The sequence below is a fragment of the Capsicum annuum genome, chromosome 10 (assembly GCF_002878395.1).
Source record: "Capsicum annuum cultivar UCD-10X-F1 chromosome 10, UCD10Xv1.1, whole genome shotgun sequence".
Taxonomy (NCBI): Eukaryota; Viridiplantae; Streptophyta; class Magnoliopsida; order Solanales; family Solanaceae; genus Capsicum; species Capsicum annuum.
The window spans coordinates 185,610,730-185,623,296 of record NC_061120.1 but is presented as its reverse complement, the minus strand read 5'-3'; positions in this window follow the sequence as shown (position 1 = coordinate 185,623,296).

Below are 12,567 nucleotides of genomic sequence, written 5' to 3'. Positions count from 1 at the left end.
CACAATGAGTTTCGTTTCAAAAGGCAGACAAAAGCAACAATCATTATTCAGGTAAGCATTTAATATCTGAAGGATAAATCTGCCTTCTCTTTTATTGTTCCTGAAGAATGGTAAGCCTAAGGATCTAGACAAGTGGGATTTAATTTCATGACCTTCAAGTTTATGGTTGGACACTAAATGCATAAACCAATACGTACTATATTTTGAGTTGTGCAGCGTGTCTTTGGATAGAGATGGCTAATAGCTGACCTCTAAAACGATCATCATAGTGGCACCATCTACACACATTGAGTAAAATACTATAACTTTACTGAAACAATCATCATAATATCTATCTCTTTTTATGATTTATAGAATATCTTTAACTTTTATGGACAAGGATAGATAAGAAAATCATATCAAGGTCCCTGTTGGAATGTCTATGTTAGAAGCTGCACATAAAAATGATATTGAACTTAAAGGTCGGCTTTGTTGAGGCATCTTGAATTTTTTATCATGTACAAATCATATTATCCTCAATTACTTAAGTTCGCTGGCAATTTAAAAATGATAAGGCAACTTAGTAAATCATGGTATTAGTTTCTATCAGTTAGGAAGCATTTGTTGGATGTGTTAAAATTGTGATTTAATATTTGAGCATAATGTATTGTAATTCCCAAAATTGTTTCAAAGTTAATGGTATGGTTGAGCTTAAAGAGTTTCAGAAAGAGCACCAAGAGCATTGTGAGGTCACTGTCTTCATACTAGAGATACTACTATAGTGCTGATGGTGATGGTAAGAGGAGAAATTTGTAATGCATCTTTAAAGTTTCCTGTACAGACAATGATTGTCGATTGCACATGGGACTATTTTATTGAACGTATTAAATGAAAGTTTTTGTGTTCACGATACCTCTTCCCCTCGCGACTTCAGCATTAGATATTACGGGTGGGTGCATATGTTGTTCTTCTTTCAGATCATTCCTCTGATAGTCACCGCTCGAAATATCAATTGATGCATATTGTTCACACCCATAAAGGTAGGGATGATAAAGTTTTTGCTGTAGTATTTCAATGTTTTTGATTTGAACTTCAAATAATACATGACAATTGATTATGTTCTCAATCATGTAACTATATAATTTTATCAATATCTTAATATATTTTTAGTGAATTTATAGATTATAAAAGAGAGACAGAAAAGAGGTTCCATTTTTGCGGTCGTAATACTATTGATATTTATATTTTGTTACACATGTGATAAAAATGAGTTGCTATTAGTGTGAAAATTCAAGCCATTAAAAATAATGACAAAGGATCTTGGTGATTTATTTTGGAATGTTTTTACAAGTTCTCTTTTTAAAGATTTTATTAATCTAAGTAGCATTTAAAACATTTGATGTACATAAAATATACAACTCGGACCATGATTTATGTTTATCAACTTTAATTAATTTTTTTTAATTCATTGAGCCCTTGATATATCTTTTATACACTCTAAACAAAGTTTTCATTAAGAAAATAAAATAGTACCACTTAAATAGCCATACATAAAATCAAATATATTTAGATGATCATAGGTTCTTAAAAGACTGAAAATTATGAGAAAATTAATAAACTAATTCATTTAAATAATGCAACAAAATTTAAAATATTAAATTTAACATATCTCAGTTTGAAAACTTTAAAAAAAATTATAACATTCTTGATGCTTGATTATTAGGAAAAATTACAAAAGGAGAAGAAAAGAAGGATGTTATATAAATTTTACAAAAATATAAAAGTAAACCTTCCATTGAAATTTTTAGAGTTGTTATTCATGAAATTAATATTATGTGATAAGATTATAAATTATTTAAATAATACTTAAAATTATAAGTTGTTATGAATTTTTATCTAATTTCTTTTATAGAATATAATATTTATTTTAAAATTAAATATTTAATTATGACAATATCATTTTGTAGGTCAGCTACATGATATTATTCTATTTTGAAAAATCACATAACAATAAATAAAAATCAACAGTTAAGCGAGATAAAACGATTAAAAAAATAATACCTTGAAAATACTATGATATAAAGAAACAACTCATAATATTATTGTTGAAAATTATAAGGAAATAAATATTTAATAATAACTAATGATAATATTTATTTAATAATAATAATTCTTTAACGATCGCACGAAGCGCGAATGTATCCACTAGTATAATAATAATGATACTTGGACTTTTATAAGATAATAACATAATAGTTGAACTTCTTTAAGTTAAATATAATTTAACATGCTCGAACAAGACATTACAATTTAAAAAGACTATTATTCTTCCTTATCCTTACTTTTTCAAATACAATACATAACTATCTTATGATCTATATATTTGAATTGAGAAAAATATTTGAAATTAATGAAATTAATTTGGGATGATGGATGTAGATGAGGGTGAGTTGAGTGGGAGAAAAATTATTTCAAAAATTTGTGTGGGTGATGTGAGTAGGTCAAGGTCAGGGTAGGGGTAGGGGGTTGGGGTAGTGGTAGGAATTTTTTTTTAATATTTCTAATAAGTATACAAATTATATGCGCTTAGTTTTTCAATTGAGAGGTAAATTCTAAAATTTGAAATAACTAGTTTTGAAATTAGAAACAATCAAGTACTTTTAATGAAGTTGTTGATTTTGAGTTGATAGATAAAATGTTAAAATTTAACATGAAAGATAAATATTAATTGCGTATCTTAATTGATTAAAAATATATAAAATAACTATTATTTATTATTTTTGAAAATCATGAACGGAATATGATAAAAATATTAATTTCATTCTTTCATTGAAAAACGTCAAAAATAATTGTGATTGTGTTTATAATTAACGATTAATTATAGTTTTACTATTAATAATTATTTTTAATATTTAATAACCAATCTAAAATATATGAATATGATACAATAGATATTTTAAAATTTTAATTTTATTATTTTAATTAATAAGTTAGTATTTTTTTAAAAAATACTTTTATAAAAACATATTCCACTCATTGCACGGGCGCTAATACTAATTATTACTAATCGAAAGGTAAATAAATTAACATTTTAGTAAAAAAAAATAAGGGAGTAGTTTTTAGAGAAAATTGAAGGAAAGGTGTCTTTTAAGTCTTGAATGAAGAATTGGTGACATTGACCAACTTAAGGGTCAAACATCATTAGGAAACTTGATTAAGTTAATTGTGGACTTGATAAATATTTTCAAAAATTTCTAATCTTGTCAAAAATACAAATCAACCCAACCCACACCCCTCTTCAATCCAAATCAATCAGTCTCTCTCCTCTCTCTCGACAACTTCTCTCAACTCTCTCCTAACTAACAGTTCTACAAAATTCTCCCTTCAATCTCTGGTGACTTTAAACTCTAATGAAAAATAGTCGGGCAAGTTCCCTTTCGACTTTCAACCGTCAATCGAGGTGAAGACTTCTCCAGCGACAACAACTTCGAGTTCTTCATCGTCCCATTTCCATTTTCACAGGTAAAAAATTATAAAAAAAACAGAGAAACTTGAGTCAACTACTCTTCTAGTATATCAATGTGGATAAAATAAAACCCTAATTTCTGACATTTCTTCTTCTTGTTGTTGTACTGTTGATTCAGATTTGTTAGTGATTTTTTATCATAGTTGATGTTCTTAGTGTGTGTGTGTGATGTGTTGATGTTGTTGGGTTGATTTGTTGTTTGTCTTGATAAAAAAAGTGTTGCAATAGATGAAACATCTGATGCAACAGATGAAACATCTGATGAGATAGATAAAGACATCTAATACAACAGATAAAAAAATCTAATGCAACCGATTAAAATCTGATACAACTATAAAAATCTGATGCAACAGATGAACAATCTAACAGATCATTCACCTGTTGTGACAAGAGAATCTTCTATTTGGAAGAAAAAAACAATATTAATCCAATAGATAACTTATTTTGCAACAGATAAGTGATATATTTCAACAGATCAGTGATCAATTTTTATTGTTTCCAACGGTTTACTCATCTGTTGCAACAGGTCAGTTATATGTTACAGCAGATAACATACCTGATGCAATAAATTAGTGATCTATTTTTATATTTTTCAATGGATTACTCATCCGTTGCATCAGGTTGGTTATATGTTTCAATAGATAAACTACCTGGTGCAATAGATTAGTGATCTATTTTTATGGTTTCCATTGGTTTACTCATCCGTTGCAATGGTTGGATATATGTTGCAATAGATAAATTACCTGGTGCAACAGATTAGTTATTTATTTTTATTGTTTCCAACGGTTTACTTATCTGTTGCAACAGGTCAGTTATATATTGCAATAGATAACATACCTGGTGCAACATATGTGTGATATGTTTTTACTATTTCCAATGGATTACTCATTCTTGCAATAGGTTGGTTATACATTTCAACGATAAACTACCTGGTGCAATAGATTAGTGATCTGTTTTTATGGTTTTTAATAGTTTACTCATCTGTTGCATCCGGGTTGGTTATATGTTGCATCAGATAAAATACCTGGTGCAACAGATTAGAGATTTATTTTTATTGTTTCCAATGATTTGCTTATCTGTTGCAATAGGTCGGTTATATGCCGTAATAGATAACATACCTGGTCCAACAGATGTGTGGTCTGTTGGAACTGTTATTTTACCGTTGTGCATGTTAGATTTACTGTTATCCTTTTTAATAATGCATTAATCAATTATAATCTATTCTATGTTCCTGTTAATTTAAGATAATATGGATCCTAAAAGAAAAGAAACTGAATCAAGTCCAAGTAAAGGAACAAGTACAACAGCTCGGCTACATCCATAACTCTATGAGCTTGCTTTACGAGTGTTATCTCAATCAGGAGCAGAAGATAATGAACACGAGGAAGAGGAAAGTCTCAAAAGATCCATGATCTAAATGATAATAGCCCTTCCGTCGAAGAGTTTGTCAAAACCTTCAGCATTGATCGTTATCCTGTAAGAATGCAGTATGATAGTGCCACAGATTTAATGAGTGATTTCGTGGTTAAGTCAGTCATGAGAAAATCTTTCGACGCCTTCAGAAAAAGACTTTGAGAACAAAAATTGGATACTTATTTTAGGGAAACAGGATAGAATGATTAATGTTATTAATGCACTAACTGCTTTTGTAAAGAAAATAGCATCTAAGAAGGGTGTCATTCCATCAAAGAGGATTTCATATTCATACACTCCACTAGAGATCAAGGTGGCTAAGAGAAGGAGGAAAGATATCTTCAAGGCATCATCAAGCATCAAAAAAACCAAAATTGCAACGCCTCTATCTTTATTTTGCACCGTTGTTCAGTATACAAGGGCCACAGGAGAGCAGCATGGGCTAAAGAAGGTGAATGTACATCACCTGTTCCAACAAACAAATAGGCACATATCTATTTCAACAGATAATACATCTACTGAAAATTATCAAACAGATATTTACATCTATTGCAATTGTTGTCTAACCTGTTGCATCAGATGTGTTATCTGTTGCAACAGATGGGTCATCTGCTAGAAATTATCGTACTACTTCGATCTACCTGTTCAAATTTATCCCAACAGATGATCCATCTGTTGCAACATAAGACTCATTTGTTGCACCAGATGGACAATCTATTGTATATCTATAATTAACATTGATAATTTTTGGCATTCCAGGTGGATGTCACAGTAAAGCTACTGATAAAGATCATAATATCACGGTTGATAATCCATCAACTGCTTCTAAAGAAGAAAAAAAAGTGGAGCCTGTCAGTTCGGGAGAACAGATGAATTACACATTTGAAGGGTTCAATATCTCGGATGAGGCTCTAAAAAAATTAACACAGTTGATCAACAACTATTTAGAATAGATTGCTGATAGGCTGTTAAAGTATTATGCCGGTAGATACATAAATAAATTTTTAAAGATATTGGTTTATACAATTCTTGTTGTAAGAACGTGACATTAACACATATAAATCATCATGTAGAAATAAAATGACGAACGCCACAAAGTGAATGAATCGAGTCCTGATTTTGATATATTCGACTTTGTTGTTGTACATCCTGAAATGAAGAATTGGTTCTATTTGATGTCACAGCCCCAAACTTGCTGGAACGATGAGGTTTAAGTGTCATACATATTACTATTCATTAATACTTTATTTAATTGCATCTGCGTATTAATTTTTTCATCACATAATTCGAAATGTTTGATAATATGTTCAGCATATCAATGTCATTTTTTACTACCTTCGAAAGAAGGCCAGGTTGCAAACATAAGAACAATATAGATACATGACAGATAATTATTTGTACAAAGTTTACATCAATAATGCCTACGATAGGTATTGTCAACAACAACCGAAAGTTTTTCGAAATGAGGAATGCTTAATTAACATCATCAAAGGTTTTAGCATTTCGGCTGGCTTACCTTGGCATTTGATCGACGAAGTGTACATCCCAATCAATTGTGGTGATGAATTCCATTGGGTGTTAGCTGTATTCATTCTAAAAGAGAGGCGCATCTGAGCTTATGACTCGATGTCGCAAAGGAGACATTCCGGGCCGTCGTCTGAGATACAAAAGCTAGCCAAAATATTGCCTACTTACCTTAATATGAGTGGCTTTTTAGACCAAAAGGTTAGTACTGATTGGTCAACGATTGCATCATACCGGGATAAAATGGGTAATCCATTTAATGTACAATATGTTGAAGGAATTACTCAACAAACCATTGGTAGCGTATAAGTTTAAGTGTCATGATTTTATTTTATTTCATAAATTTCACAACGCTTGCATGAACTGTAAGATATGGATTATCTGTTTTTTAAAATGCGGGGATTGCGATCTTTCTGTTACCACATACGTCGAGTATTTGAGTAATGGATTACAAGTACCAAATGATGGACTTGATGCCAGATTACTCCGTAAAAGATATGCTGCTCTTTTAAGGAAATATGAAGAAGCGAAAGCTTAGAAGCTGTACGCAAGCGACATTAGAGATCCACGACGACCAAAGATGAATTCCGCAATACCAGATGAAGAAAAACTTATCCATATTGAGTATATCTTTGTAGCTTGAGTCCGTCAATGTAATAACCTATCCTCTTTGGTTTAACTTATTGATTTATTTGTAGAGTAGATCATTTGTACCTATAATGATCATTGGTTTAACTTTGGTTTACATTTCATTTATTTGTTGAGTTATTTCATGTAATTTCTGAAGGCTTCAACTTATTTTATGATGTTTATGAATATAATTTAATCCTTAGTTTTGAACATGTTAATTAATGGAATACTAGATTCAAATATCACAATCAATAACACATCTGCTGCAACAGACGACATATCTTATCAAATAAATTTAGACATATATTGCAACATGAGATGCAACAAGAGGGTTATCTGCTAAAATTATATAATAGGTCTTCCTACTTTCTTGATTTTTGCTAACAGATTGCCTATCAGTTGCAATAGATAGATTATATGTTGTAATAGATTGGATATCTATTGCGACAAACAGACTAGGAAATATCTATTAATGCAATGGATGGTCAACCTATTCCAACAGATAATCAATCTGTCACAATAGGTACTGTATCTATTACAACAGATATACTATCTATTGCATTATAAAATTTCAACTATCGACAGACATAAAAATTATTGCCACTATATGTAAAGTGAGGTGGCTTAAAATAAAAAATTGTTATCGTGTTAGTCTCCGTCTTTGTACATATTCTTATTTATACACGGGATCCAACCATTTAGTTAGGTCATCTACTCGAAATTATATTACAATTCTTGCTACTTTCTTGATTTGTGCTAACAGATTACCTATTAGTTGCAATAGATAGGTTATATGTTGCAACAGATTGTATATCCGTTGCGAAAGACAAACTGAGAAACATCTGCATAATGCAACAGATGACCAACCTATTCCAACAGATAATTAGTCTATCATAACAGGTATTATATCTGTTACAACATATATAAAATCTGTTGCATTATAATTATTCAACTTGGCCAGACATAAAATTACTGTCACTACATTTAAAGTGAAGTGGGTTGAAATGAAAAATTGTTATCGTGTTCATTTCTATCTTTGTACATATTATTTTTTATACACGGGCTCCAACCATTTTGTTAGTACCCCATAAGCCCAAATCCATTGCATCTTTCCCACAACGGTGTCGCACATACCGGTCATTTCTGTGCCGCTCAGCAAACACTCGATGTATGCAAGCGAGTATGGCCCTCACACTACATTGGTTCTATTTCTTTAGAGGTAGATGTTCTTATTTCGACCTTTAAAAACCCATGATTCCTACTACAGATAAGTTGTAGTCATAAACCTTAATCTTTCCCTCGTAGAGTAGTATGTCAATAGAGAGAAAATATTTAACTTCCACGTTCATGACTGTAAGATTTTTTTGCCTTGGTCCGTCTCTTACCGTGTGGATATGGCCTCTTCCCTCTAACATATTTAATCACCTCTTCATCCCATTAGAACATAAAAACTAACTTATCAAATCTCGGGCCACCAAAATCAGCTAGCTTACGGAGATCATCGTCCCTATCCTTGAAATTATTGAAGAAGTTAAGGTCCATTATCCTATCGGCAGCATCATAAGCATCCGGGTATGCTAATTGCCTACCCCTCATGAGGCAGAGAATTTCATCAACATACTGTGGTATAAGAAGACAATTTTTAAATAAATTAGTAATTGTAAAGAATAAAAACACAGTGGAAAGAATCTATTGCAGAGGGTTCTCTGAATCAGTTCATAGATTACGCAGCTAATGTAACTTATGCAACAGATGTGTATTATGTGCAATAGATTACCAAGCTGTTGCAACAGATTACACATCTTTTGCATAGATTCTTCTTCATGGAGTAGATTGGAAGGATAGGTTAGCAAAAGTAAACTTACATTGTTCTCGTACCACTCACACATATTTGTCATATATGTGAAGTCTTTGGTGGCAAATGAATGCATGGTGTATTCTTTTTGGCCCTTCATCTTTCCATTCATAATTTCTTCCAGTTTTTTTTTCTTCTCCTTGCCAAGTGCCGCAAATAGATTCACCTTCTTCAGCGGCCCCTGAACTTCAACAACTCTTAAAGCGAGAGGAGTTGCAATTTTTTTTGTTTTCAGAACGGAGAGAATTTGTCTAATTTTTCTTCTCTTCCTCTTAACTGCCATAGTAGGAGTGCATAGCTCCCTCACCTTATTGAATGGTATGACACCCCTCCTGGATTTCAACTCCTCGGCAGCTTCAGCAATAGCCTCTAGCTTTTCAAGAAGTTTATCCTCTCTATCCTTGCACACTTTGCATTTGCAATGAGAACATGAGGGTGAAGAGAGGTAAGAGGGACCACTGTAAGGGTGGGAGGGACCGATGTAGGAGTGAGAGGGACCTATGCAAGGGGTGTTTTCAAATGTATTTATTTTTGTTGAGCACCAAAATGATCATAATCACGACTAGCAGGAGCAGAAGCATCAGGATGGCTACCAACATCATCAACAACTCCACCAGCAACACCACCAGAAGAAGCACCCAGATCTATTGTAGTTTGAGGTTGATCGTGAAGAGCTTCAATATTAGGCTGACCTTACCTAACTGCTCTTCTTATAGATATTTCTCTAGCTAATTTCTTCTTTATTAACTCCACCATTGGGTCTTCTTTTGTATCAACAAGACCTAGAGTAAGAAAATAAGTCAACCCCAACTCATCAACGGTAGGCATGATCCAGGGATACACAATCTATAAAAAAAGACATGAGGCATTTAAATCATATAATAATAATTTCCAGTCAGTTGGGTTACATGGATGCTAACACAACCAACTTATGCAACAGATGATCTAGTTGTCGAAACAGTTGATCTGTATGTCACAACAGATTAACAATACATTGCATCAGATTACCTATCTATTGCATAATTTACAGTAGATGAGTAACCTATTGAGTCGGTTTCAGAGAACCAGAGCAACAAATTGTTAAACTGTTGTGAAATATAAATCATCTTTCGCAATAGATTACCCATCTGTTGCACTAGTTGCAATTGATGGGTAATCTGTTGTAACAGACGACCCCTCTGTCACAACAGTTGAAACATCTGTTTAATATCTTTCTTTAAGGCAAATTATTTTAGTTGAAAGAAGACGTATTGCATCATCCGGAGGGTTAAATAGATCAGCCTCCTACTCCTTAGTATTTTTTTTGCTGCCCTTTGTAGCTGCCAACCAACTAAGGATCCTTGGATGAGAGACCTCATTCGAGTAATTCTGGAACTGCTTTCAGAGGGAAGGAATGGCTTCACATGCCCAAGCCTAAAAAATGTAAACAAGAAGCAAACAAAAAATAATCATAATAACTATATTCATTATAAATTAATGGATGAGTAAAAATAGTGATCAATTTTACCATGAAAGCCTAGGAAATTCATATAATGTGATAGTCTTTAGGGATAGATTTGTCAAAAATATTCGATAGTCAAGTAGTAGGTGTCATATCCCTAGGAATAATCATTAAATTTGTCAAAATCATCATCAAGCGCCAACAAATCATCTTCTATGACTTTTCTGACGTCTCTTGCCAATAAAATGGAATGGACAAACCAAACTAAGCACAATTTCTCCCTGCAGTGCTTTGGTATGTCTTTATCCTTGAGATCTGCCATCAAATCCTCCGCTTTGTAGCTACTACGTCCAACAATGCCCAATAACCCATCTTTTTTTCCTTGCGTTTATTGGACCCTTTGTGGGGTGTTTCGTTAATAAGAGGATCTTCTGGATGATCTTATCTCAAGCCCATCACTATGGCAAACTCTTTCAACCCAAAACAAACCGGCATACCACAGTAGTTGATCCAGATTTCAACCATCTTTTTTTTGCCCTTCTTTGGATCTTTATAATCTCCTGTGTACTTGATCCTGTGCTTAAGAAGACCATATACCATGTTCATTGGGAAACAGAGAGTGCAGTCCTCAGGCAACTCAAGAAAGTATACAAAGCAGCTTTTGTTAAAAAGTCTGTCTATGTTTTCATTCTTCATAATTCTCCTTAATTCATCAAAATATTTCCCCAACTGATATTTAAGTAAAAGATCATCAGTTACTTTGTATGGGCTATCCATCGGCATCGCAACTCAAAACTTGCCGATACTAATTGTTTTGACAGAATCATGTTGGGATTTAAATATTATTTCACGCCCCATTGGTGAGAAGGAGTTATCACTTTTCTCGACTTCATTTTGCCCCGACTAATATTGTTCAAGAAGTTCCTCCGAATCTATCTATGCTCTAGCCATTTTTGTTGGGTGGTCAGAAGTTGATCCACTTTCAGTTTCTTTTCTTTTGGGAGACATCTTTTAGCTACAAATAATAGAAAAACAAAAGATACATTGCATTTGATGCCTTCATAATTTTTTTAAAAAAAGGTAAGACAAATTTTAATAAATTATTCTACGCTGCATTACAAAAAACATACTCCAACGGATAACCCATCAGTTGGAACAGATAGGGAATCTGTTTGAAGACCTATTTAATATCTCCCAACAGATATCCCACCTATTGCAACAGATGGACCACCAACACCATGACCAATTCCACCAATAATGCCACTAATACCACCACCAATGCCACCAATACTAACACCAAGACCACCGATACCACAACCAAAAATACAAATACCGACACCAACAACAACATCCACCAATAACACCATAAACACTATCCAACAATACCACGACAATCAATAAAACACTGAGATAAAAACTAGGGTTTTCTCGGGTGCTTCCTACTTTTTTAGCATCAAACCACAAAATTGTTAACCCATTCTCGAAGATAATACAACTAAAAGTCTTTTTTTATCATTAACTAAAAACCTTTAAGTTTTAGAATAAATAAAAAATATAGAACTCTTCTCAAACTCTGTTACCAGCAAAGACAAAGAAAACGATGGATACAAGCGAGAATGAAGTCGAAAACAACAACTATGTGGTCGAAAATGAGAAGAAAATTAATTTATTTTGAAGGGTTGAGCAATATGTTGAGTAGTTGTTGTCTGTATTATTAAGAGAGAGAGAGAGAGAGAGAGAGAGAGAGAAGAGCGAGATCTTGAGATTTGAAATAAGGAAAAGTTTTTTCCGCAAATGGATGATTTGTATGGGTTGATTTGTAATTTTGGAAAAGAATGACAAGCTTTGAAATTGTTAATTTGGTCTGAATTGATCTTAATTAATTTTTAAAATTTCAAAAGATATACTAGTTTTTAAAATATTAAGTTAATGAGAGCTCATTTCAACTCAGAGTGATCGATCGATGACCCGGGTCGGGATGAACGCAATACCAACACCATAAAATTGCAATGACTCAATTGAAGTGTTGATTTGTAATTTTGGAAAAGAATGACAAGTTTTAAAATTATTAATTTGGTATGAATTGATCTTAATTAATTTTTAAAATTTCAAAAGATATACTAGTTTTTAAAATATTAAGTTAATGAGAGCTCATTTCAACTCAGAGTGATCGATCGATGACCTAGGTCGGGATGAATG